General features: G+C 41.2%; 1 non-coding gene across 1 annotated transcript; it reads right to left on the bottom strand.

The window, feature by feature from the left end:
• Nucleotides 1–600: 600 nt before the first annotated feature.
• LOC145167950 (small nucleolar RNA R71) lies at nt 601–707 on the bottom strand. The gene has a single exon (XR_013741549.1). It is a non-coding gene; the product is annotated as a small nucleolar RNA R71 (small nucleolar RNA).
• Between the last annotated feature and the right edge of the window lie 4859 nt (nt 708–5566).

Genomic DNA, 5566 nt, shown 5'->3' with positions numbered 1-5566 from the left:
GTAGGAGAAAACCAACCACCAAAGAAGTCACCTTTCAAAGACCTTAAATCAGTTTTTGGAAAGAAGAAGGGAAGGAACGTGGGTGAGTCGAGTAATTCCTTAAAAGGCGAGAGAAAGTTTGAATGTTTTGAGCAAAATCCTAATCCTAAAGAATCTGAATATGAGTCCGAACTAGAATTAGAAAAAGAAGAAAGTGAACCCGAAGACGAGACAAAAAGGGAGATGGAGAACATTGCCGACATGTCCATGGAGGCATACAAGAAACGAATCTGAGAGGACACCGGTCCCGGTCTTGTGCAACCCGCCATTCTAGCCACTGCAACATTCGAGCTGAAGGGACATATTCTTTCCGCGCTTAAGGAAGTCCCATTTTCTAGGAAAGATCATGAGGATGCTTACAAGCACCTTGATGAAGTCAATGACATAGAATTCAACATCCCGAATGTTCCTAGAGAGACAGTGCTATTGAGAATGCTTCCCGTTACCATTAAGGGAGCTGATAAATATTGGTTGAAGGCACTACCACCCGGCGCAATTACTACGTGGGCGCAAATGCGAGAGCAATTCTTAGAATATTTTTGCCCACCATCTAAAGTTGCTAAACTCAAGAAAGCCATAGCAAATTTTGAGCAACAACCGGGTGGGTCACTCTATGAGGCATGGGAGCGCTACAAAGGATTGCTAAGAAATTGTCCCCAAAATGATTTAAATGAGCAACAAGAAGTATCAATCTTCTATGATGGGGTAAACGTGATGACAAGGAAACTCCTTGACTCTCAAGGACCATTAACCAAGAAAGATCTGGGTGAGATTAAGGAATTGATTGAATAATTTTCAAAACATTCACATGAATACCACAATCCTAGAAATAATGGAGCGGGAGAAAATGGGATTGGCACTTCTGAAGATATGGCAACTATTTTAGCTATGCTAAACACTATGGACTAAAGGATGACAAAGATGGACCAATCCATCCATGCGATTCGAGTTGGTTGTGAAAGATGCAATGGTCCACATTAGACCAAAGATTTCTATTTGGATAAGAACAGGAATAAAAAGGTTCAAGTTTGCTACTCTAGTGGAGACAAGTACGATGAGGATTGGAGGAAGCCAAGGAAAGAGTGGTTGCCATATGATGAGTATAAAAAGCAAAAAGAAGAAAATTTTAGGCAAAATGGCTGAGGATTTTATTAAAAAGAGCAACCACCACCTAAAAAGAAGGTTGATTTGGAGTCCATGCTAGCTAGATTCATGGAGGCTTCAGAGAAAAGACATGATGAGACCGATGTTGTGATAAGAGACCAACAAATTATCATGAGGAACCAACAAGCATTGTTAAGGAATCATCAAGCATCAATTCAAAACATCGAAGCTCAACTTGGACAGTTAACCACTTTGGTTAATGAGCAAATTTCTCCAAAAATTCCCGAAAAAAGCCTCAACCGCAAGTAATGGTGATCGAAACTAAAGAAGATACCATCTCTGAGTTCCTAGAAGCCTTAGAAGTCGAGCCACATCAACCCAAACCAAATATGAAGAAGTCTAAAATCGAAGAAAAAAATGTTGAATTTACGAGACCACAACGTGGAGATCCATTCTCCACGACGTGGAAACAGTCTTATCAGAATTTTTTTTGCTCAAACTCGGATTTATCGTCCTCCGCTTTGTTTTCTATCTCGAGCTAATATCCATCCATTGGAGCGGGAGCATTTGACATTTATGAAGCAAGTAAAGGGTATTCCAATAAACACTCCTTTTATTGAATCATTGTCCCAAGTTCCTGAATATGCTAAGTTTTTACAAGATCTACACGATACTCGCTAGCAGTTAGAGAAGAATTCCAAGGTGATCCTTAGTGAGCAGAGTTCTAAAGTGATATTGGGTGAATTACCAAAGAAAATGGGGGATCCTGGACGCCTCACTCTTCCCTGTGAATTTGGAAATAACATGAAGACTTATGTTTTAGCTGATTCCGGGGCAAGCATAAATCTGCCTTACTCGTTCTATCAAAATCTAAATCTTCCGGCTTTGAAGGCTACTAGAATAATGATTCACATGGAAAATCGTGCAGTCACTTATCCAAGAGGCATAGTGGAGGATATATTGGTCAAAATTGAGAATTTTGTTTTCCCAATTGATTTTGTCGTATTGGATATGAAAGAAGATACCAATGTCCCAATAATTCTTGGTCACCCTTTACTCAATACTGCTAGAGCCTTGGTAGACCTTCGGGAGTCCAAACTTACATTGAGAGTTGGAGATGAAGAAGTTACCTTTGGAGTGGAAGATAGATTTCAGAATAATAATGCTACAGGTAAAGTTTTTAACATTGATGAAGCGAATGAACTGGAGGAATTGGAAAAGCTAATAGAAGAAGAAATCCAATCAATTCAACAAGTCAAACACACGAAGCCAAGAGCATCCATTCCAACAGTTTTTGAAGTATTTTCTTACAAAACTCCAACATCTTGGGTGAGTAAGGACAGTGAAGAATACTTAGTGTAGAGTGATGAAGAAGAGGTTACGTCCGAAGAAAAACGACTAACTTTGGACAAGAAGGTGGTATCTATGGAGCTAAAGAGTGAAGATAAAGCGGAACATAAACTTGTGGTGATTAAAGGAGTGAAAAGGAAGCTTGAAGAGGGTGGTGCCAAGGGGAAAAGGAAAATTCTAAAAAGGCTTATATTCGTCGAGTACAAGCTTACAAGAGGCAATGTAAGGATCAAAAGGTGCAATTGGTGATGGAAACTCATGAAAATTCTACGTGAGGCGGTACGGAGTCAGGCTTATGACTCCAACAAAAAGAAGCGCTTCTTGGGAGGCAACACGAGCATGGTTTGTAATTTTTTTCGTTTGTTTGCTTTTTTAATTGAATTTTAGGATATTAATCATCTAAGTCATCTAGACGTTTAGAAAAAGGTAAAAATCAATTGTGGGGTTTGTAACGACCCAAAAATCAAGGGTAAAAATTTCATTTTTATTATAGTCAAAACATAGATATCATTTAATCCTGACATTCCAAAACATAGTTAATTAAAACATTTATCATAGTTCATCCCAAAATCACTTATTGCGGAAAACGTAGGTCTGTGCGCTACGATCAAGCCGGACCCTTCTTTTCCAATTCGATGATACCTGAAACCAAAAATGTAAACCGTAAGCACGAAGCTTAGTGAGTTCCCCATAGCATACCCCACACAATCTACATAACCACATAATCCATATTAGCTATAACAGCTACATAAACCATACCAATCACATAAGCATATAAGGATGTCGTGGAAACCCTCCAAGGTCTTACTCCAGGCTGCCATAGGAACCCCCTCATAGTCTTAGACCACTGCCATGGGAACCTCCACATGGTCTTCACTAACTACCATACAAACCATATATACAAAAATATGAGCTAAACATGCAAACAAATGAGGATGCCCTGGAAACCTTCCAAGGTCTTACACTGGGTGCTATAGGAACCCCCTCATGGTCTTAGCCCACTGTCATGGGAACCCCCACATGGTCTTAGCCTGGAATGCCATAGGAACCCCCACATGGTCTTATATCCAACTGCCTCGGGAACCCCCCGGGGTCTTCCATGCAAGTATCACAAAGACAACTAGCATACCAAATACTACACAATCAACTAGCATACCACATATATAACTACTTTCCATGGGAACCCCCGCATTGTCTTCACATAAATACATAATGTATCAATAGCACATCCATAATAATCATCACAACTAGAAAAATGGGTCGGCCTTGGTGCCTTAGACCTATTGGTATGGTGAGGAGACTCACCTTGAATGCAGAAGCTTCACGAATGACATCCTTAGCTGCTGCCCCGCCGACTTTTTGAGCTATCAATACCAATCAATATACCCAATTAGCATTTGGGTTTCATACTATAATCCCTAATCCATACATGGGGTAAGATGACCATTCTACCCTTGGCCGAGTATGATCCAAGATTGAGGCCCAAGCCCAAACAAAAGCACAACACTATAATGTCCATAAATCCATCAGTGGACCTAATCCATGAAGGCCCAATACCAAAAGGCCTAAAGTACTGAATGGTCAACCCTAGTCAACTCCTGGTCAAGTCAAAGTCAACGGTCAAGGTCAACAGTCCATGTTGACCCAACTTGTCGAGTGTATCTAGCAAATCGTCGAGTTCCTTCTTTGTTCAGAAAATTAGGTAAAACCCTAGCCAACTCGCCAAGTTGTCTTACCAACTCACTGAGTTCACTCAGTATCCAGAAAACAAGAAAACCTGACCCAACTCGTCGAGTTTCCCCTGTCTCAACATATTCAGCCCCTTTTCAGTCGAATCTAAAGCCCCAAACTACAGATCCAACCCCCTAGGGTTAAGATCCCACGTAAAGTTGCTAACTTTACATCCATGCAAGGCATCAAAGGGCTAAAAAAACTTAATTAAATCTTGTCAAGGGACCTAGAGCATGAAGGAGGGCCAACACTTGATAAATTTAGCAACTTTAAGTCCCTAAAGGCCCTGAGATGTCCAGATCTAAAGCCATATCTTCATATCATGCTCAAAACCAAGAATGGTACCAAAATAGGCTAATAATGGCCATAAACTTTCATAGAGGGAGATCTAAGCAATGGAAGGTCAAGGTTTCGACTTTATACCTTAAAATGGTTGTCATGCTGGATGAAATCCCGGATCTACTTCCTTCCACTCAATCCAACCTCTTCAAGCTTCAAGTTCCTTCCAAAAGAGCACCAAGAATCATTTTCCAAGCTCATATACACACAAAATGTGAGATGAGACATGATTTAGGGTTTCTCTGGACAAAGGGGGTGATAAGGGAGGCTACAAGTGAGGCTTAAGGCCTTTAAATAGGGTACAAACCCTGGAAATTAGGGTTTTCCTTCCTAGTGTCTACTCATCGAGTTGGAGCCTTCCAACTCGTCGAGTAGACCCTTCATTCTGCATCCAAACTGCTCTCTACTAGACGAATTGGAGCTCCCTAACTCGTCGAGTCCCAATCCAAAACTATAAAAATGTTGAAAACTGACCAATAACTAAACCAAGCGTTACAAATATCCCCCACTTGAACTAGACTTCGTCCTCAAATTCTGCTGATGCAAAAGTCTGGATAATGCTTCCTCCACAATCTTTCATGATGCATCCCTTGCCCTATCAGGGCCAGATCCTGACTGACTCATTATACCTGGCCTTCAACCCTACTTCCTATATTGGGCGTCACTCCTTTAGAGTGAAGCCTTGAGAGCACTTCAACCATGATGAAACTTGAGTATCCATCTCTTACCAATAAACGGCAACCCGTTCTGAACCCAACGAATACCGGCACCCGACATCCCGAGGGACACAGCCGTCACCCCCGATCATTCCATGACCGTTCAATAAGGCAACAGGACCCAACTACACCAGACTCTCTCTAATCCTAAATATATCAGTGTTACCAACTGAATGAATTTACTTACTATAACCGGATGCTGAACGCCCACATACGAGATAACGGATTCCTACCCGGTTGCTAATCCGACTAGAAACCTCACACTCGCCCCATGCAACCTCCGAAAG

This window comes from Lactuca virosa, chromosome 3 (assembly GCF_052849685.1).
Source record: "Lactuca virosa cultivar CGN04683 chromosome 3, Lactuca_virosa_CGN04683_v6, whole genome shotgun sequence".
In the NCBI taxonomy this organism is placed as follows: Eukaryota; Viridiplantae; Streptophyta; class Magnoliopsida; order Asterales; family Asteraceae; genus Lactuca; species Lactuca virosa.
This window is presented reverse-complemented; position numbering and strand designations above follow the sequence as displayed.